The sequence below is a fragment of the Nyctereutes procyonoides genome, unplaced genomic scaffold (assembly GCF_905146905.1).
Source record: "Nyctereutes procyonoides isolate TBG_1078 unplaced genomic scaffold, NYPRO_anot_genome, whole genome shotgun sequence".
Taxonomy (NCBI): Eukaryota; Metazoa; Chordata; class Mammalia; order Carnivora; family Canidae; genus Nyctereutes; species Nyctereutes procyonoides.
In genome coordinates, this window is record NW_026575125.1 from 65,565,151 (window position 1) to 65,588,851 (window position 23,701).

General features: G+C 35.3%; 1 protein-coding gene across 1 annotated transcript in view; it reads left to right on the top strand.

Moving 5' to 3' along the window:
* The window catches only part of DACH2 (dachshund family transcription factor 2), a 636,043-nt gene that overhangs the window by 228,018 nt on the left and 384,324 nt on the right, over window positions 1-23,701 (top strand). The window lies entirely within an intron of this gene.

Consider the following 23,701-nt stretch of genomic DNA (forward strand, 5'->3'; position numbering starts at 1 on the left):
ACCTGCATCCCGATATTTCTAGCAGCCGTGTCCACAATAGCCAAACTGTGGAAGGAGCCTCAGTGTCCATCGAAAGATGAATGGATAAAGATGTGGTTTATGTATACAATGGAATATTACTCAGCCATTAGAAACGACAAATACCCACCATTTGCTTCAACGTGGATGGAACTGGAGGGTATTATGCTGAGTGAAGTAAGTCAATCGGAGAAGGACAAACAGTGTATGTTCTCATTCATTTGGGGAATATGAATAATAGTGAAAGGGAATATAAGGGAAGGGAGAAGAAGTGTGTGGGAAATATCAGAAAGGGAGACAGAACATAAAGACTCCTAACTCTGGGAAACGAACTAGGGGTGGTGGAAGGGGAGGAGGGCGGGGGGTGGGGGTGAATGGGTGACGGGCACTGAGGGGGACACTTGACGGGATGAGCACTGGGTGTTATTCTGTATGTTGGTAAATTGAACACCAAAAAAAATTAATTTATTAAAAAAAAGGAAAAAAAATTTGAGTTTATTTGATTGCATCTGGATTTAGGAAAATGAATGTAGTGCTCTGAAGGGGCACCTGCACCACAATGTTCATAGCAGCAATATCCACAATAGCCAATCTGTGGAAAGAGCCAAGATGTCTTTTGACAGATGAATGGATAAAGAATATGTGAGATATTTATGCTATAATATATATGTATACATATATGACATGGAATATTACTCAGCCATCAGAAATGATGAATACTTACCGTTTGCATCAACGTCGATGGAACTGGAGGGCATTATGTTGAGTGAAATAAGTTAATCAAAAAGACAATTATCCAATAGTTTCACTCATATGTGGAATATAGGAAACAGCACAGGGGATCATAGGGGAAGGGGGGAAAAACTGAATGGGAAGTCATCAGAAAGCAAGAAAAACTATGAGAGATCCTTAATTAGAAAACAAAGTGAGGGTTACTGGAGAGGAGGTGGGTGGGGGTATGGGGTAATTCAGTGATGGGCATTAAGGAAGGCACATGATGTGATGAGCACCGGATGTTATACGCAAGTGATAAATTGTTGAACACTACATCTGAGGCTAATGATGTGTTGTATGTTGACTAATTGAATTTAAATTAAAAATAAAAGGAAAATGATCTTTTTTTATCTTTCTGGAATGCTTGAAGAAGGAGAAGGATATTTAGGAGTTATTAGTAGGAATAGCAATGAAATGGTTTGCCAATATTTGGAATCCTAGCAATGGCTTTTCTTGTGCAATTGGGTAAAGCCCTTGAAAGAGAGGAAAGGAATTTGCTATACTTGACCTGTTATATTTAAGAGCGCAGGATTAAAAGATCAGCTTTACTTAATCTAAAGAGTTCTGGTAAAGACCTATGAAGCTTACATCACTAAATGAAGTGATAAATTAGGGTTAGGTAAGATTTAAGGTACAGCCTGGTCGAGATAATATGCCAGGATAACAGCTTTCCTGACAGCAGCAAATAATTATGTTTAGTGGTGCTGAAGGGTGAAATAACAAGTTGAAGATTTTAAGTACTGGATGAGCAGGTAATGGACTGTTTTATTTTTTTATTTTTATTTTATTTTTTTTAAAAAATTATTTATTTATGATAGTCACACACACACACAGAGAGAGAGAGAGAGAGAGAGAGAGAGAGAGAGAGAGAGAGAGGCAGAAACATAGGCAGAGGGAGAAGCAGGCTCCATGCACCGGGAGCCCAACGTGGGATTCGATCCAGGGTCTCCAGGATCGCACCCTGGGCCAAAGGCAGGTGCTAAACTGCTGCGCCACTCAGGGATCCCCCAGACTGTTTTAAAATTAAAAAAATTCATACAGGGATGCCTGGGTGGCTCAACAGTTGCGTGCCCGCCTTTGTTCTTTTTCTTTTTTTTAATAAATTAATTTTTTATTGGTGTTCGATTTACCAACATACAGAATAACACCCAGTGCTCATCCCCTCAAGTGCCCCCCTCAGTGCCCGTCACCCATTCACCCGCCTTTGGCTCAGGACGTGATCCTGGAGTCCTGGGATCAAGTCCCACATCAGGCTCCCTGCATGGAGCCTGCTTCTCCCTCTGCCTGTATCTCTGCTTCTCTTTCTCTGTGTCTCTCATGAATAAATGAATAAAATATTTTAAAAAAATTCATACATTATATGGTCTCATTCGGGGAATGTAAATAATAGTGAAAGGGAATAGAAGGGAAAGGAGAAGAAATGGGTAGAAAATATCAGAAAGGGAGACAGAACATGAAGACTCCTAACTCTGGGAAGCGAACTAGGGGTGGTGTAAGTGGAGGTGGTCGGGGGGTAGGGGTGATGGGCACTGAGGGGTGCACTTGATGGGATGAGCACTGGGTGTTATTCTATATGTTTGCTTATTGAACACCAATAAAAATAAATTTATTATTATAAAAAATTTCATACAAAGGAATGTTAACATTATTGAAACTGCATACTTAGGAGACTAGTATATTGGAAAAATCATGTAATAATGCTATGATTTTAAAATAACAAATACTTTAGTCATGAAATTGAATGATGAGTGTTGAGCTTCTTTCCTGTTCCCTAAATGGACTTGGTGTGTGCATAAAGTTAGGTAGACACAATTATATTTATCATAGTACTAAATTTGATGGAACTGCTGTAGTGGGAGTGACATTACTTATATGTGTGTGTATGTGGGGTGTGTGTGTATGCACATGCACCCAGCAGTTTCTTTCCCCACTCAATGTGTGCCCTCTTTCTCCCTTGTTTGGTCACTATAGTTATTTCCTTAAACTCTGACTTTCTTTCTCTCTCTATTTAAGAACAAGTCACTCCATTTGTAAGGGTTGATTTGGTTATATTGTCTACTGTGTTTCTCTACAGGCTTTTTTTAATCATCAGAAGGAATTTTTTAGGAGCTATAATTACTAAAGAAAAGCTTTTTGTAGAGGATTTATTAGATAACTTTGTAATGTAATGTTTTCCTAACCCTGAATAACTTTGCTAAATTTATACAGTTATATAATCCCCCCATATATAGATGCTTAATTGTAAAGTTTTAAAGATTATACCTTTAATTCCCTGTCTGCCTCCAGTTTTCTCTTTCAAGCAGAAAGAGGATAATTTTGTATCATCATGGTTAAAATATTTTAATTATGTTTACCAAACTGCTGGCTTATAGAACTAGAATTATCAGTCTAACTCTCATTTCTCAATCTAATCCCAGAAAGACAAGGTACAGGATCTCCTCAAGGTACTTATACGTTCTGCATATTTTTATTTGCTTTTATTTACAAAACAGGATAAAACAAATGAAAACAAAGCAGAAATATGTAAATAAGAAACTAGAAAAACATTTAATGAGAATAAATTAAATCCAGTTTAGATCCCGTTGAAGAGCAGATGTATTTGCTTTTTCTATAGTTTTCATTTAGAGAGTTTCTGTCAGCCAAATGCAGAAGCAGTAGTAAAATATTTAGGCTACATCCCCTTTTGTCAGTTCTTTTGTTATTTTTCCTGATGACTCCACTTATATTATTCAAAAGAATTCAATCCAGATGATAGGAGCTTTTTGTTACATTTAATAACTTGCAAAAGCAATGTACTCTTAATTTAATGAATCTGTCCTTTATCTTTAAAGACAGGCTATGCTGTGGACTGAAGTTTAGGGTTGGTTGTATCTTATACATGAATCATACCTCTTAATTGGCTTACAAAGTACTGTTTTACATTGAGGGAGAGATGTAGTGTTTAGATGTTTTTTCTGGAAATAATGCTGGATATTGAGTAAAATCTTCTATAAATTCAGGATGCGAGGTTTCAATCAATGGAAAATTGTTGAGGATTAGTTCTTCTACTCTGGAGAAAGAGTTTTGCTACTTTTTCTTATCAGTGATTTATTTCTATGAAATAAATTTGGTTTCAATATGCGATGGATTGTGGGAAAAAGTCCATTCTGGGACTATAACTGGTAGGAACAGCCTTTCTGCAGTGTCTTATAAATATTTCCACAGATTCAGAGACTATAGCTGGCTTGTTACTTGGAAATGTTCTAAGACTTCTCTTTCCTGAAACTAAAGTTTATTTTAGATCACTAAGAAGAATTTTCTTATAAAAAGAAGTGTTATTCTAACTATGGTTGTCATGAAATAATGATAAATCTTTCAAATATAAATGTATATCTTTTCTAAAATGATTTTATTCATTTATTCATGAAAGACACACACACACACAGAGAGGCAGAGACACAGGCAGGGGGATAAGCAGGCTCCATGCAGTGAGCCTGACATGGGACTCGATCCCAGGACTCCAGGATCACACCTCAAGCTGAAAGCAGATGCTCAACCACTGAGCCACCCAGGCATCCTTCAAATATAAATAAAAATTCTTAAATATATAATCTGTAAGAAGAAAAAAACCATTAAATATTTTAAAACTTGGTTCAGAAAATGGACATTAAAAACAACCAAGGCTAGAAAAATCTGAATCAAATGGCCTAATTGGCAATATAAGGGAAATTTTTATGTACATGCTTGTTCTATTTCCAGGAAAGATAATGGTTGGAATTTTACTTCAGAAAGCAAAAGATTGAGGTGGTGTCAGTATTTCTTTAATTTCGGAAATGGATGTTGAAAGCTTTTCAGGTTAAGCAATGAAAAGATTTAGAGTGTTCTTCAAATCCCAATTCACCTAAACAGAAGTTTGTACATTATTAAAAGTTAGAATACTATTTATTTCAAAACTACAGTAAGACTGTTAAATTCAGAAGATGCAAACGTTTAGCAAGAAAGTTGAAATACTTCTATTATTTAGTTTTTTTAGTTTATTATTTAGTTTCCATATTATATAATTTAAAAATCAAAAAGACAATAGCTTAAATGTAATGTAAACATGCTGTATAAAGTCCCAAATAATACTTTAAAATTTAAGATGACATAATAGCCACTGAAGTTGATATCATGCATATTCTCTTCCAGAAATGTCAGTACAGGGCAGCCCTGGTGGCTCAGCAGTTTAGCGCCGCCTTCAGCCCGAGGCGTGATCCTGGAGGCCCGGGATCAAGTCCCACGTGGGGCTCCCTGCATGGAACCTGCTTCTCTCTCTGCCTGTGTCTCTGCCTCTCTCTCTCTCTGTCTCTCATTAATAATAAATAAATGAAATCTCTGAAAAAAAAGTTGTGCTTGTCGATTTTGAATCACATTATAAAAATAAAACTGTTAAGACTACAGGATACAATTATGTCATTGGAGAGCTAGAAAATATCAATAAGATTATTCTTAAAAGAAGTATAGTGTGTGGTTGAACACATGGGCTCTGGAGTCAAACTGGGGAGACTAACTCTAGATTCATCATTTGCTATCGTGATTCTGAACAAATTGCTTAAGCTGTGTGTCTTTTAGTTTCTTTTTTTTTATTTTATTTATTTATTCACGAGAGACACAGAGAGGCAGAGACATAGGCAGAGGGAGAAGGAGGCTCCATGCAAGGAACCCGATGTGGGACTGGATCCCAGGACTCCGGGATCACGACCTGAGCCAAAGGCAGACGCTCAATCGCTGGGCCACCGAGGCTCCCTGTCTGTTAGTATCTAAATCTTTAAAACAAGGATGATGGTAATAATAGGACCTGCCTCTAAGGATGTCTTAATAACTAAATGAGTTATTATCTGTAAAGACCTTAGGACAATGCTTTGTACACAGGAAGAGTATATGTACGTGTCAGTTAAATACATAAAATTGGTTGAAGAAATAATTTCAGCCCTAATCCATGAGATTATAGGTTGCTATTTCCTATAGAGGTATCTAAACAAACCTTGTCTGCTTAGGCCCACATGGTTAAATATGTAAAGCTCATATATAACATTTTCATTTCTTTAATAAATTTGCTGGATGTTTTAGATTTATCCAGAGTAGTTTTAGTTTTCCTTTTCTATTTTATTTTTTCATATGCCTCTGTATACCAAGTAGTGTTCTAGGGACTTAGAACTTTCACTAGAACATAGGTAGAAAAATAAAAGGAGATGAAACCCCATTTTTCAAGTTATTGGTAGCTTTGATAGATGATTTGGCTGGAAGAATCATTCAAGGTGCAATTGTGGTAACAAATGCATAATTTAAGTTCACTTTTTATGTCTTTTTTGGAATTACATAGCTAGAAAGTTAAACTGTTCTGTAAAATCAGGCTAGGAAGTTAACCCTTCATTTAATTTCTCAATGGTGGCATATTATCAGGTACTTACTGTGATAAGAAAGAAGAACAAAAGATGGCTCTATATTATTATCTGTTCAATATTAAGTTCTCAAAAACCTGGTAAAAAAACTAATCCAAAATAGAAGGTTGAATTTATATTATTTCTAAAGGCCTATGACCCTATCTCAGTGTACATAAATGAGTTTGCATTGAATAGAATGTCAGTTTGTATACTCTACTTACAGAAAACTGGCCAGATATGGCAGAACAAGATTATGAACACATTCTTAAAATGGCTTAGCTACACTTTCTACAAATAAATGAAACTCTGAATGTACAAGATGGCACTGAGTTATGCCTTGTTAATAAGGGATTAGTGTTCCAAAGAAATGAAATCTGTCTCCACTAAATTTGTGGCATTTTGCATTTATGAATGTTTTTATTCCATAATAATTTATGAATATTGTTTGATTTTTAAATGAATTTGATACACTAGTAAATATATTTCAGAATAACTTGATATGATATCTTCTGTAATTGCTCTAAGGGAGATCTATAGTTCGCTAATCAACACTTAATTAGTTCACAGGGTATTATGAAATATGAACAGTCCTTTGAATTTTCGATTTCCCACTGGACTGTGTAACATAACTGTAATATTTCTGTTAATGTAACATTAAAAATTCAGATGTCATATTCATAAGGAAACTTTTATCAACTACTATTTTAAATTAAAGATAAAAGTGCAACCCTTCTGTAGCGTTCAACTTTTTCTCAAAAGCAGTTAACTCTGGTTTTCATCTTGTTCAAGGCTAAATTCCTGTGGCAAAATGGAACTGAGACCAGTTGCATTTTCTTCTGAGTAATTTTTTTTATTAGAGGAATAACATAAATACAGATGCAACACATGTAGTTCTCTTCTTTAACTTGATTTGATGGAGTACATTAATTGTTTTTCAAAAGTTGAACCATACTTGGTATAAAACACACTTGGTCTTGGTGTAAAATTCTTATTGTACATTGCTGAGTTTAATTTGCTAATATTTTGTTGATGTATCATGAGAGATTTAGTCTGTAGTTTTCTTGTAAAATTTTTGTCTAGTAGGCTAGCCTCTTCAAATGAGTTAGGAAGTATTTCCTTTGCTTCTATCCTCTGAAAGTATACTAGAAAATTGATTTAACTTCTTCCTTAATGGTTTGGTAGGATCCACTAGTAAACCCATCTCAGGCCTGGTACTGTATGTTTTCAAAGTTTAGTAATTACTGATCAATTTCTTTAATAGATATATATTTTCAAATTGCCTATTTCTTCTTATAAGAGCATTGGCAGATATGTTTTTAATATATTTATTATCTGTGTTTAAAAAATTAAAAAAATATTATTTGTGTTTTAATATTTTTTATTTTTTAATGTTTCAAGTTTTTATCTAAATTCTAGCTATTTAATATATAGTGTAATATTCTTTCAGGAATAGAATTTAGTGATTCACCACTTACATATAGCACCCAGCAGTCTTCACAACAATGCCCTCCTTAATACCTATCACTCATTTAGCCCATCCTCCTGCCCACCCCCCCTCCATTAAACCTCAGTTTGTTCTCTATCATTAAAAGTCTTTTTTATGGTTTGCCTCCGTCTTTTTTTCCCTTCCCCTGTGTTCATCTGTTTTGTTCCTTAAATTCCACGTAGAAGTGAAATCATGATATTTGTCTTTCTTTGACTTATTTCACTTAATATATATATATATATATATATATATATATATATATATATATATATACCATCTGTTCTTTATCCATTTATCTGTCAATGGACATCTGGGCTCTTTCCATATTTTGGCTATTGTGGACATTGCTGCTATAAATATTGGGGTGTATGTGCCCCTTTGAATCACAAATTTGTATCCTTTGGATAAATACCTAGTAGTGCAATTGCTGCATTGTAGGGTATTCTATTTTCAACTTTTTTGGGAAACCTCCATACTGTTTTCCAGAGCGGCTGCACCATTTTGCATTCCCACCAAGAATGTAGGAGGATACCCCTTTCTCTGCATCCTGGACGATATCTGTTATTTCCTGTGTAGTTAATTTTTGCCACTCTGATAGGTTTCAGGTGGTATCTCATTGTAGTTTTGATTTGTATTTCCTTTATTTTATTTTTTTTAAGATTTTATTTATTTATTTGACAGCAAACACAAGCAGGGGGAGTAGCAGGCAGAGGGAGAGGGAGAAGCAGGCTCCCCCGCTGAGCAGAGAGCCTGATGTGAGGCTTGATGCTAGGGCCCTGTGACCATGACCCAAGCCGAAGGCAGCCACTTAACCAACTAAACCATGCAGGTGCCACTGTATCTCCTTTATGATGAGTGACTTTAAGCATCTTTTTATGTGTCTGTTAACCATCTGGATGTCTTATTCAGAAAAATGTCCATTTTTGTCTTCTGCCTTTTTAAAAATATTTATTTATTAGAAAGAGAATGAGAGAGAGAGTGAGAGCTAGGGATAGGGGTAGGAGGGGAGACAGAGATTCTTAAGGAGATTCCATGCTAAGTGCAGAGTCCAACACAGGGCTTGATCTCATGATCCTGAGGTCATAGCCAAAAACAAGAGACACTTAAGTGATTGTGTTACCCAGGCATCCCATCTTCTTGGGTGCGTTTCTTAACCGCATTATTTGTTTTTTTGTTTGTTCATGGTTTTTTTTTTTTTTTGGTGTTGAGTTTGTTATTTTTAAATTTTTTAAAAAAGAGTTTATTTTTTTTATTTGAGAATGACAGGATGAGCAGAAGGAGGGGCAAATGGAGAGGGACAAGAACACCCCCTGACCCTCACTGCCTGGGGGGACTGAGACAGGGCTCAATCCCAGCCTGACCCTGGGCTAGACCTGAGCTACCCAGGTGCCTTGAGTCTGATAAGTTCTTTTTTTTTTTAAAGATTTCATTTATTTATTCATGACAGACACACAGAGAGAGGCAGAGACATAGGCAGAGGGAGCCTGCTGCAGGACTCAATCCCAGGACCCTAGGATCATGCTCTGATCCTAAGGCAGACGCTCAACCACTGAGGCACCCAGGCATCCCTAGTTTGATAAGTTCTTTATAGATTTTTGATTCTAACTTTTTTTTTCTGAATAATTTTTTTATTTTTTTATTTTTTCATTTTATTTATAAATTTATTTTTTATTGGTGTTCAACTTGCCAACATATAGAATAACACGCAGTGCTTATCCCATCAAGTGGCCCCTCAGTGCCTGTCACCCAGTCACCCCCACCCCCGCCCACCTCCCCTTCCACCACCCCTAGTTTGTTTCCCAGAGTTAGGAGCCTCTCATGTTCTGTCTCCCTTTCTGATATTTCCCACTCATTTTTTCTCCTTTCCCTCTTTTCCCTTTCACTATTTTTTATATTCCCCAAATGAATGAGACCATAAAATGTCCTTCTCCGATTGACTTATTTCACTCAGCATAATACCCTCCAGTTCCATCCACATCGAAGCAAATGGTGGGTATTTGTCATTTCTAATGGCTGAGTAATATTCCATTGTATACATAGACCACATCTGCTTTATCCATTCATCTTTCGATGGATTCTAACCTTTTATCAGATATGTCATTTACAAATATCTTCTCCCATCCTGTAGGCTGCCTTTGAGTTTTGTTGATCTTTTCCATCACTGTGCCGAAGTTTTTATCTTGATGAAGTCCCAACAGTTCAGTTTTGCTTTGGTTTCTCTTGCCTCTGGAGACAGGTCTAGTAAGAAGTTACTATGGCCAAGGTCAAAGAGGTTACTGCCTGTGTTCTCCTTTAGGATCTTGACAGTTTGCTGTCTGACATACAGGTTATTTCACCCATTTTGAATTTATTTTTGTTCATGGTGTAAGAGTGTGGTCCAGTTCATTTTTCTGCATGTTGCTGTGCAGATTTCCCAACACCATTTGTTGAAGAGACTTTTATCCATTAGATATTCTTTCCTGCTTTGTTGAAAATTAGTTGACCATATAGTTGTGAGTCCATTTCTGGATTTTCTCTTCTGTTCCATTGATCTTTTTGTCTGTTTTTCTGCCAGGACCATACTGTCTTGATCAGTAAAGCTTTGCAGTATAGCTTGGAGTCCAGAATTATGATTCCTCCAGATTTACTTTTCCTTTTCAGAGTTGCTTTGGCTGTTCAGGGTCCTTTGGCCCCATACAACTTTTAGAAGTATTTGTTCTACCTCTATGAAAAATGCTGGTGATATTTTGATTGAGATTGAATTCAATGAGTACATTGCTTTTGGTAGTATAGACATTTTAATGGTATTTGTTATTTCAAGCCATGTGCATAGAATGTCTTCCCATTTCTTTGCTGTCTTCTTCAATTTCTTTCATAACTCTTCTACAGTTTTCAGAGTACAGATGTTTCACCACTTTGGTTAGGTTTATTTCTAGGTATTTTATAGTTTTTGGTAGAATTGTAAATGCAATGGATTCTTTGATTTCTGTTTCTTCTGCTTTGTTATTGGTGTACAGAAATGCAGCAGATTTCTGTATGTTGATTTTGTATCCTACAACTTTACTGAATTCATGTATCAGTTCTAGCAATTTTTTGGTGGAGTTTTTAAGGTTTTCTACATACAGTATCTTGTCTACAAATAGTGAAAGTCCGATTTCTTCCTTGATGATTTGGATGCCTTTTACTTCTTTTTGTTGCCTGATTGCTGAGACTAGGATTTCTAATATTATGTTAAATAATAGTGATGAGAGTGGACGTCCCTGTCTTGTTTCTGACTCAAGAGGAAAAGCTCTCACTTTTTCCATGATGAGGATTATATTTACTGTGGGTTTTTCCAGCCCAGGAATAAATTCCACGTGATTGTGGTGAATTATTCTTTTAATGTATTGTTAGATTCAATTTGCTAGTATCTTGTTGATAATTTTTGCATTCATTTTCATCAGTGATATTGTCCTGTACCTCTTTTTTAGTGGGATGTTTGTCTAGTTTTGGAGCAAGGTAATACTGGCCTTGTAGAATGAGTTTCAAAATTTTCCTTCCATTTCTATTTTTTGGAACAATTTGAGAGGAATAGGTATTTACTCTTCTTTAAATGTCTGGTAGAATTTCTTAGATAGCCATCTGGCCCTGGACTTTATTTCTTGGGTGATTTTTGATTCAATTTCTTTGCTGGATATGGGTCTGCTCATATTTACTATTTCTTCCTGTTTCATTTTTGGTAGTTTATATGTTTCTAGGAATTTATTCATTACTTCTAGATTGCCTAATTTGTAGGCATTTAATTTTTCATAATTATCTTTCATAACTGTATTTCTTTAGTGTTGGTTGTGATCTCTTCTCTCTTATTTGTGATTTTATTTATTTGAGTCCTTTCTCTTTTCTTTTTTGATAAGTCTGGCTAGGGGTTGGTCAGTCTTATTGTTTTAAAGAACCAACTCCTAGTTTCATTGATCTGTTCTACTGTTTTTTTCCCCTATATCATTTATTTATGCTCTATTCTTTATTATTTTCCTTCTCTGCCAGCTTTAGGCTTAATTTGTTGCTCCTTTTCTAGCTCCTTTAGGTGTAGGTTAGGTCATGAATTTGAGGCTTTTCTTGTTTCTCAAGGTAGGCTTGTATTTTTATATACTTCCCTCTTACAGCCATTTTTGCTGCATCCCAAAGGTTTTGGACTCTCATGTTTTCACTTTTATTTGCTTCCATGCATTTTTTAATTTATTCTTTAATTTCCTGGTTAACCCATTCACTCCATAGTAGAATGTTATTTTCCCTCCATGTATTTGTGGTCTTTCCAATTTTTTTTATTGTGGTGTACCTCAAGTTTCATAGCATTGTGGTCAGAAAATATGCATGGTATGATGGCAATTTTTTTTGCATTTGTTGAGAACTGATTTGTCACCTAGTATGCAATCTAATCTGGAGAAGGTTCCATGTGCACTCAAAACCAATACATATTCTGGTGCTTTAGGATGAAATTTTCTGAATATATCTGTTAGTCCAACTGGTCCAGTGTGCATTCAAAGCCATTGTTTCTTTGTTGATTTTCTGCTTAATCTCTCCATTGCTGTAAGTGAGTGTTAAAGTCCCTTAATATTATTGTATTATTATCAATGAGTTTATTTTTGTTATTGTTTTATATATTTCAGTGCTCTCAAGTTGGGGGCATAATTATTAGATCTTCTTGTTGGATAGACCCCTTTATTATTATATAGTGCCCTTCTTCATGTCTTGTTACAGTCTTTGGTTTAAAATCTAGTTTGTCTGATATAAGTATGGCTACTCCAGCTTTCTTTTGGTGTCCATTTGCATGATAGATATTTCTTCATCTCCTCACTTTCCATATGCAGGTGTCTTTAGGTTTGAAATGATTCTCTTGTATGCAGCATATAAATCAGTCTTGGTTTTTTCATCCATTCTGATATCCTGTATCTTCTGATTGGAGCTTTTAATTCATTTACATTCAGAATAATTATTTATAGATATGAATTTAGTGATATGTTATCTGTAAAGTAATTTCTGGAGATTTTCTCTGTTCCTTTCTAGTCTTTGTCATTTTTTATCTTTCTTTCCCAAATTGTCCCTTTTAATTTTTCTTGCAGGGCTAGTTTAGTGGTCATGAACTCCTTCAGTTTTTGTTGTTGTTGTTGTTGTTGTTGTTGTTGTTGTTTTTGTTTTTTTGGTCTGGGAAACTTTATCTCTCCTTTTATTCTGAATTACAGCCTTGCTGGATAAAGTATTCTGGGCTACATATTTTTCCCATTGAGCACATTGTATATATTATGCCACTTTCTTCTGGACTGCCATGTTTCTGTGGATAGGTCTGCTGCTAACCTTATTTGTCTTCTTTCGAAAGTTAGGGATTTCCTTCCCCTTGCTTACTTTTAGGATTTTTTTCCTTATCTCTGTATTTTGCAAATTTTACTGTTATGTGTTGGTGTTAGCCTGCTTTTGTTGATTTTGGTAGGAGTTCTCTGTGCCTTCTGGATGTGGATATCTGTTTCCTTCCACAGATTAGTGAAGTTTTCAGCTATAATTTGTGCAAATAAACCTTCTGGCCCTTTTCTCCTCTCTTCTTCTGGAATTGCTATGATATGAATGTAATTACACTTTATGGGGTCACTGTGGTCTGTAAGTCCACATTTGTGATCCAATATTTTTCTTTCCCTCTTCTTTTCAGCTTCATTATTTTCCATAATCTTGTCTTCTAGATCACTTATTAATTCCTCTTAGTTTTCCATCTTTGTGTTAAGTACATCCCATCAGTTTTGTATCTCAGTTATAGCATTTTTCTATTTCTAGTCTGTCTAAACTAGTCTGTCTAGTTTTTATTTATTTTTTTTATCTCTGTGGTCAGGGTCTCTTTTCTGTCATCTATGCCTTTGTCATGCCCATATAGTATCCTTATGATTGCTGCTTTAAATTCCACATCAGGCATATTCTTTATACCTGTTTTGATTAGATCACCAACCATGACCTAGTATTCTTTCTTTGGGGATGAATTTCTGATTGTGGCATTTTGTTTAGTTTTCAGTTTTCTTCTCAGTGGTCTGAAAGTCCATTATGTTTCCTGCTCCTGAGAGGAATGGCTATGTTAAGAAGGGCCTGGTGCTTCAAGAAGTGTTTTTGGCATATGCTGTGTGCATTCTGCTGCTGTGTTTTGGCTGCTTTTTCCCTCAGGTCAGACCTCTGCAGCATTTCTACTTGCCTGCAGTGGAGAGTGTTTAGACCTTGGCCAGTACGTGGTGAGTTTTAACTAGGTACACTTGGGAATGCTTGTTAAAAGTGGCCAGATCCAATTTCCACTAGAGCTGAAGCTTTGCTGCACTCTATGGTCAATAGATTTGGTGAGTACTGGGTTTTTTCTCCCCTTTTTGTGATCAGTGCTCCCTCCCCTCTGAAGCATATACCATTCTTTTCTGCTCCAAATCATGTCTCTGCATCTCTTACCTTCTACAATGTGGCCTTTTTTCTCCCTTTGGTTGTGCAGTTCTTCTCTTAGTCCTCACATTGATTTCCTGGGTGGTCAGAATGATTTGATATTTATCTTGCTGTGTTCAAAGGATGAGACAAGCATAGGGTCTTCCTGACTACTTCATCATCTTACCTCTCTTCAACTGTGTTTTTTAAAAGAATTTGCCCATTTCCACTTAGCGGGATGAGTACTGGGTGTTATGCTATATGTTGGCAAATTGAACTCCAATAAAAAAAATTGGCCCATTTCATAAAGCTTACCAAATTGTGGGCATAAAATTGTTCACAATATTCTATTGTTATCCTATAATATCCATGAGTTCTGTAGTGATGTCCCTCTTTACTTCTTGGTATTAGTAACATTTGTGTCTTTTCTATTTTTTCATAGTTTGCATGGCTAGAGTCTTACTGATTTGATTGAGTTTTCCAAAGAATCAACCTTTAAAATTTTTTTCTATTGACTTCCTGTTTCAGTTTCATTGATTTCAATTTCACTTATTATTTCTTATGTCCTGCTTACTTCAGATTTAATTTGCTCTTCTTTTTCTAGTCAAAAAATAGAGGCTCAAATTACTGATTTCAGATATTTACTGTTTTAAAATATATGCATCCAGTGCTCTACATTTCCCTCTGAATACTTCATTCACAGCATCTCACAAATTTGAATAAGTTGTATTTTCATTTTCACTTAGTTTGAAATATTTTTAAAATATTTTAAAAGTTTTTAGAGAGATTTTTGTTGCTACATTTGTTTTTTGGAAGTGTGATGTTTAATCTTCAAGTATTTGGGATTTTCCAGCTATTTTTGTTTTTTATTTCTATTTTAAATGCATTATGGTCTGAGAGCTGACATTGTACAATTTCTCTTATTTTAAATTTGCTGAGGTGTATTTTGTGGTTCCGGATGTGATCTGTCTTGGTGAATGTTACATGTGAGCTTGAGAAAAAAAATGCACATCCTGCTTTTTTTTTGTTGAAGCAGTCTATGCATGCCAATTATATCCAGTTGATTGATGGTACTATTGAGTTCAATTATGTCCTTAGTGATTTTCTGCCTGTTGGATCTGTTGAAGTTTATGACTATAATAGTGGATTCCTTTATTTCTCCTTGCAGTTCTATGAGTTTTTGCCTTGCATATTTTGATACTCTGTTGTTTAGAACATACTCATTAAGGATTGCTGTGTCTTCTTGGATAATTGACTCATTTATCATTATGTAATGACCCTATTTAACCCAAATAATTTCCTTGCTCCAATGTCTGCTCTGTCTGAAGGTAATATAGCTAATACAGCTTTCTTTTGATTAGTGTTATCATGGTATATATTTCTCCATTCATTTACTTTTAATCTACATGTCTTTATGTTTAAAGTGGCTTTCTTGTAGACATCTATTTGGATCTTGTTTTTTGATCCATTCTGATAAACTCTATCTTTTATTGGTATATTTTAGACTACTATCATTAAAAATGATAATTTATATAGTTGGATTGCTATCTACCATATTTGTTACTCTTTTCTGTTTGTTGTCCTTGTTATTTTTTCCTATTTTTGTCTTCTACCCTTCTTCTGCTCTTTCTGGTTTTATTTTTTATTTTTTTAAAGATATTTATTTATTTATTTATTTATTTATTTATTTATTCATAAGAGACGCATAGAAAGAGGCAGAGACATAGGCAGAGGGAGAAGCCGGCTCCCTGTGGGGAGCCCGATGCGGGACTTGATCCCTGGACCCAAGATCACGCCCTGAGCTGCAGGCAGACACTCAACTATGGAGCCACTCTTGTGACCCTGCCCTCTCTGGTTTTATTTTATTGTATTTTAATTTTTTTTCCTCTCTGGTTTTAAATGAGCATTTTATATCATTCTATTTTCTCTTATTTCTTAGCATATTAATTATAATTCTTTTTTAAACCTTTTACGTAGTTGCCCTAATGTATATAATATGCATATAAAACGAACCTGAATCTACTTTCAAATAACATTATACTACTCCTCAATCATTGCAACTGCCTTATAGTAAAATATTTCTGATTCCTCCCTCTTGTAACTTGTATCAGTGCTATCATTCATTTCACTTATATATAGGCCATAACCTTTGAATATGCTATTATTCTTTTGAACAATCATCTGTTAAGAATAAGAAAATTTAAGGTTTTTATTTTAACTTCTCTTATTCCTTCTCTAATTTTCATGCTTTATGTAGACTGAATTTCTGACCTATTTATTTTTCCTTCTCACTGAATAACTTACTTTGACTTTTTTTTTTTTGTAAGGCAGATCTACTGGCATCAGATTCTCTCTCTTTCTCTCTCTGAGAAAGTCCATTTTGTCTTCATTTTTGAAGGATAATTTCAAAGAATATAGAATTCTACATTGGTGTTTTTTTTCTCTCAAAACACTCCCTTCTTGCTTGAATGGTTTCTGAGAAGTTAAACTTAACCCTATTATCTGCTTTTCTAGAGGCAAAGTGTTTTTAAATCTGACTTCTAGCAATATTTTTTATTTTTTATTATCTGCAGTTTGTATATGATATGGCTAGGCATAGATAATATAGTTATAATAGAGATGTCCCCTTCCCTACCTAGCAATAGAATATGAAGATGAGGATTCAAGAATTATCTCAATAATTTAGTTAGACTTCAACCTTAAGCTGGTGGCAAAAGGAGGGGAGAATGAAACGAATAAATTAACAGAGTGTAGTACTCAAGGAATTCTAATTCATGAAGACAAATAGCAGTTCTGTGAATAACAACAATGGTAAGAGCCAGAATACTACATGGCCTTTTATATGTGTTAACTATGATCCAGAGAGAAAAGATCATGAGGCATGGCCTTTACAGGTATTAACTATATTTATGACTGGTTGAGAGCAGCTAGGTATCCAGGGGCAAGGTCAGTCATATGCAAGAATCTCATCAATCAATTTAATTTATACGGTTGGGTAATATATATGTAATGTGTATCTAAATACAGGCTCCTAAATTTGTTTATTTATTTATTTACATTCAAGTTTATTTATTTATTAATTGAACATATTTATTGGTCACATTTGCTAGGTTTTGTTCTAGACACAGAAATGCAGTAATAAACAAAACAAAATGACACCTCCATTATAGTTGAGGCAGATAATCAACAATTAAACAAATAAATTGCAAGTCATATGATATAAATGCTATGAGGAAAAATGAAGGAGAAAAACAAAATGAAAATGACTTTGGGATGTTCTTTCAATTAATATTGTCAGGAAAGGCTATTTTGAGAAAGTGGCAGTTGAGCCTGAATAAAATGAATAAGCATGCAACATACATATTGGGCAGGAATTTTATGGGAAGAGAGAGAAGGTGCAAAAGTTCTGAAACTAACATTTTAAGGCCTCATCTGGTGAAAGAAGGGTGAAATTTTGTATCTGTTGGTATTTGTTCAGGGGGTGGCAGGTCCAAAAGTGGATTGTCCCTGGCAATACTTACCAATACATCTATGAAATATGAAATAACACAGTGGTTGAGTTTCAATACAACACCTCTCTTCATTTAGTAATTATTTAGTTGATTGTTCTGGGATATTTGATTGGCAAATTATATTAAAGAAAAATTTTTTGCTTTTAAAAATTCTCTTTCTTACACATTGCTCTTTTTACTGTCTCAGAGTCTAAGCTTATGATTGAAACATCCAATCTCCTCTGTTTACTTTTAAAGATCTTTCATAGTTTATGCTCTTTTTGCATCATATTTTACATAATTAAGTTTTCATAAAAAAACTAAACACTGGGGAAAGCTCAAAGTCAAAAAAGATTCTTCAATTTGAAAATCATGATAGGAATTGTAGTTCTTTATTATATATGTATTTATATATGTTATATATATTTATATATTAATATATAATTTTAATTCTAGTATAGTTATATACAGTGTTATATCAGTTTCAGGTGTATATATTTTCTATCAGTTTATGTCAGCTTCAGGTGTACAGTGTTCTATCAGTTTCAGGTGTATAATAAGAAATTATAATCAGTTACTGTAGTAATTGAACAATTCTATACATTACTCAGTGCTCTTCAAGATAAGTGTACTTTTAATCCCCTTCACTTATTTCACTTGTATTTCCTCTAGTAACCATCAATTTGTTCTCTATAGTTAAGAGTCTATTTTTTGTCTCTTTTTTATTGGTTGTTACCTAAATCCCACATATGATTGAAATTATATAGTATTTTTCTTTCTCTGAGTGGCCTATTTCATTTAGCATTTTACCCTTTACATTCATTCATGTTGTTACAAACGGCACGATTTCATTCTTTTTTATGACTAATATTCCATTTTCTATATATAATTAGATATTCTTTATCCATTAATCTACTGATGGACACTTGGGATGCTTCCAAAAGTTGGCTATTATAAATAAATAATACTGCAATAGACATAAGGGTGCATATATCTTTTCAAATTAGTGTTTTCATATTCTTTGGGTAAATAAATGCCTAGTAGTGGTATTACTGGATCATATTGTAATTCTATTTTTAATTTTTGATGAACCTGTGAATTGTTTTCCACAATAGCTGCACCAGTTTGCAATCCCAATATTGCAAGAAGGTTCCTTTTTCTCCACATCCTTGTCAACATTTGCTTCTTGTATTTTTCATTTTAGCCATTCTGACAGGTATGAAATAATATCTCATTATGGTTTTGATTTCCATGTCCCTCATGATGAGTGATGTTGAGTATCTTTTCATGAGTCTGTTAGCCATTTTGATGTCTTTTTTGGAAAAATGTCTGTGTCTTCTGCCCCTTTTTAATTTTTTTAAAACTAAGCTTTATTTATTTGGTTGTTGGTTTATTTATTTATATTTTTAAAGATTTTATTTATTTGTTCATGAGAGACACAGAGAAAGAGAGAGGCAGAGACACAGGCAGAGGGAGAAGCAGGCTCCTTGCAGGGAGCCTGAAGTGAGACTCCATCCCAGGTCTCCAGGATCATGCCCTGGGCTGAAGGCAGGTACTAAACTGCTGAGACACCCAGGAGTCCCCTGCCCATTTTTAAATTGAGTTATTTGTTTTCTTTGGAATTGAATTGTTTAAGTTCCTTATATATTTGGGACACTATTTATCAGATATGCAGCTTGCAAATATTTTCTCCCATTTAGTAGGTTGTGTTTTAGTTTTTTTACTGTTTCCTTTGCTGTGGGGAATGTTTTTATTTTGATGTGATTCCAATAGTTGATTTTTGCTTTTTTTTTCCTTGCCTGAGGAGACATTTCTACAAAGATGTTGCTACAACTGATGTCAGAAAAATTACTGTCTGAGCTGTCTTTTAGTATTTTTTTCAGTTCTCCCATTTATGTCCTTAATCCATTTTCAGCTTATTTTTGGGTATGGTAAAAGATAGTAATCCAGTTCAATTCTTTGGGATGTAGCTATCCAGTTCTCCCAAAATCTTTTGTTGAAGACGCTGTCTTTTTCCAATTGCATATTCTTGTCTCCTTGTCTAATATTAATTGACCATATAATCATGGGTGTATTTCTGAGTTCTCTATTCTGTTCCATTGATCTGTGTGTCTATTTTTGTGCTAGTACCATACAATTTTGAATAGCACAGCTTTTTAATATATCTTGAAATCTGGAGTTGTAATACCTTCAGCTTTATTTTTCTTTTCCAAGATTGCTTTGGCTCTTTTGAGTATTATTTGTTCTAGTTCTGTGAAAAATGCTGTTGGCATTTTGATAGAGATTGCATTAAATCTGCAGATTCTCTTGGTAGTATTGGCATTTTAACAATAGAAAATATTTTAAAATAAAAGCAATAAGAGGTATGTTTTTATTGTTTTATTTTTTCAAGTTTTTATTTAAATTCCAGTTAGTTAATATACAGTGTTATATTAACTTCAGGCATAGAATTTAGTGATTTTCCACTTATATACAACACGCAGTGCTCATCACAAGTGCCTTCCTTAAGAGGGATGTTTTTAAATAAGCAATTGATTTCAAATCATGAAAGCATTCCAAAATTAATTGCAGTTTTGCAAGAGCTTTAACTGTTACTTTAAAATGCATTCTTAGAAAATTCTTTTAGTTATTTAAAACAATTCTTGGAGCACCCACTATGTACCTGGCACCATGCTGTAGGCTTTATGTGTTTGCTTATTGTAATTCATGAGGATTTAATTTATTTTTAAATTTTTATTTATTTATGATAGGAAAGAGAGAGAGAGAGAGAGAGAGAGAGAGAGAGAGAGAGAGAGAGGCAGAGACACAGGCAGAGGGAGAAGCAGGCTCCATGCACCGGGAGCCCGACGTGGGATTCGATCCCGGGTCTCCAGGATCGCGCCCTGGGCCAAAGGCAGGCGCCAAACCACTGCGCCACCCAGGGATCCCCTATTTTGAGATTCTTAAAGAAACTCAAGAAACTTAAAGAAAGGTTTCTGTACTCTAACCATTTGTAATGTTGAATTCTGTTAGAGTTGAGCTTATTTTTTTTATTTTTTATTTTTTAATAAATTAATTTTTATTGCTGTTCAGTTTACCAACATACAGAATAACACCCAGTGTTCATCCTGTCAAGTGTCCCCCTCAGTGCCCGTCACCCATTCACCCTCACACCCCACCCTCCTCCCCCTCCACCACACCTAGTTCATTTCCCAGAGTTAGAAGTCTTTATGCTGTCTCCCTTTCTGATATTTCCCACACATTTCTTCTCCCTTCCCTTATATTCCCTTTCACTATTATTCATATTCCCCAAATGAATGAGAACATACACTGTTTGTCCTTCTCCGATTGACTTACTTCACTCAGCATAATACCCTCCAGTTCCATCCACGTTGAAGCAAATGGTGGGTATTTGTCATTTCTAATGGCTGAGTAATATTCCATTGTATACATAAACCACATCTTCTTTATCCATTCATCTTTTGATGGACACTGAGGCTCCTTCCACAGTTTGGCTATTGTGGACATGGCTGCTAGAAACATCGGGGTGCAGGTGTCCTGGCATTTCATTGCATCTGAATCTTTGGGGTAAATCCCTAAGAGTGCAATTGCTGGGTCGTAGGGCAGGTCTATTTTTAATTCTTTGAGGAACCTCCACACAGTTTTCCAGAGTGGCTGCACCAGTTCACATTCCCACCAACAGTATAAGAGGGTTCCCTTTTCTCCGCATCCTCTCCAACATTTGTGGTTTCCTGCCTTGTTAATTTTCCCCATTCTCACTGGTGTGAGGTGGTATCTCATTGTGGTTTTAATTTGTATTTCCCTGATGTCAAGTGATGCAGAGCATTTTCTCATGTGCATGTTGGCCATGTCTATGTCTTCCTCTGTGAGATTTCTCTTCATGTCTTTTGCGCATTTCATGATTGGATTGTTTGTTTCTTTGCTGTTGAGTTTAATAAGTTCTTTACAGATTTTGGAAACTAGCCCTTTATCTGATATGTTATTTGCAAATATCTTCTCCCATTCTGTAGGTTGTCTTTGAGTTTGGTTGACTGTATCCTTTGCTGTGCAAAAGCTTCTTATCTTGATGAAGTCCCAATAGTTCATTTTTGCTTTTGTTTCTTTTGCTTTCGTGGATGTATCTTGCATGAAGTTACTGTGGCTGAGTTCAAAAAGGGTGTTGCCTGTGTTCTCCTCTAGGATTTTGATGGAATCTTGTCTCACATTAGGATCATTCATCCATTTTGAGTTTATCTTTGTGTATGGTGCAAGAGAGTGGTCTAGTTTCATTCTTCTGCATGTGGATGTCCAATTTTCCCAGCACCATTTATTGAAGAGACTGTCTTTCTTCCAGTGGATAGTCTTTCCTCCTTTATCGAATATTAGTTGACCATAAAGTTCAGGGTCCACTTCTGGGTTCTCTATTCTGTTCCATTGATCTATGTGTCTGTTTTTGTGCCGGTACCACACTGTCTTGATGACCACAGCTTTGTAGTACAACCTGAAATCTGGCATTGTGATGCCCCCAGATATGGTTTTCTTTTTTAGAATTCCCCTGGCTATTCGGGGTCTTTTCTGATTCCACACAAATCTTAAAATAATTTGTTCTAAGTCTCTGAAGAAAGTCCATGGTATTTTGATAGGGATTGCATTAAACGTGTAAATTGCCCTGGGTAACATTGACATTTTCACAATATTAATTTTGCCAATCCATGAGCATGGAATATTTCTCCATCTCTTTGTGTCTTCCTCAATTTCTTTCAGAAGTGTTCTATAGTTTTGAGGGTATAGATCCTTTACCTCTTTGGTTAGGTTTATTCCTAGGTATCTTATGCTTTGGGTGCAATTGTAAATGGGATTGACTCCTTCATTTCTCTTTCTTCAGTCTCATTGTTAGTGTATAGAAATGCCATTGATTTCTAGGCATTGATTTTGCATCCTGCCATGCTACCAAATTGCTGTATGAGTTCTAGCAATCTTGGGGTGGAGGCTTTTGGGTTTTTTATGTAGAGTATCATGTCATCGGCGAAGAGGGAGAGTTTGACTTCTTCTTTGGCAATTTGAATGCCTTTAATGTCTTTTTGTTGTCTGATTGCTGAGGCTAGGACTTCCAATACTATGTTGAATAGCAGTGGTGAGAGTGGACATCCCTGTCTTGTCCCTGATCTTAGGGGAAAGGCTCCCAGTGTGTCCCCATTGAGAATGATATTTGCTGTGGGCTTTTCGTAGATGGCTTTTAAGATGTCGAGGAAAGTTCCCTCTATCCCTACACTCTGAAGAGTTTTGATCAGGAATGGATGCTGTATTTTGTCAAATGCTTTCTCTGCATCTAAAGAGAGGATCCTATGGTTCTTGGTTTTTCTCTTGCTGATATGATGAATCACATTGATTGTTTTACGAGTGTTGAACCATCCTTGTGTCCCGGGGATAAATTCCCCTTGGTCATGCTGAATAATTTTCTTAATGTGTTGTTGGATCCTATTGGCTAGTATCTTGTTGAGAATTTTGGCATCCATGTTCATCAGGGATATTTTCCTGTAATTCTCCTTTTTGGTGGGATCTTTGTCTGGTTTTGGAATTAAGGTGGTGCTGGCCTCATAGAATGAATTTGGAAGTACTCCATCTCTTTCTATCTTTCTAAACAGCTTTATTAGAATAGGTATGATTTCTTCTTTAAACGTTTGATAGAATTCCCCTGGGAAGCCATCTGGCCCTGGACTCTTGTGTCTTGGGAGGTTTTGGATGACTTCTTCAATTTCCTCCCTGGCTATTGGCCTGTTCAGGTTTTCTATTTCTTCCTGCTCCAGTTTTGGTAGTTTGTGGCTTTCCAGGAATGCGTCCATTTCTTCTAGATTGCCTAATTTATTGGCGTAGAGCTGTTCATAATATGTTTTTAAAATCGTTTGTATTTCCTTGGTGTTGGTAGTGATCTCTCCTTTCTCATTCATGATTTTATTAATTTGAGTCTTCTCTCTCTTCTTTTTAATAATGTTGGCTAATGGTTTATCTATCTTATTAATTCTTTCAAAGAACCAACTCCCGGTTCTATTGATCTGTTCCACAGTTCTACTGATCTCAATTTCGTTGAGTTCTGCTCGAATTTTAATTAACTCTCTTCTTCTGCTGGGCATCGGGTCCATTTCCTGTTTTTTCTC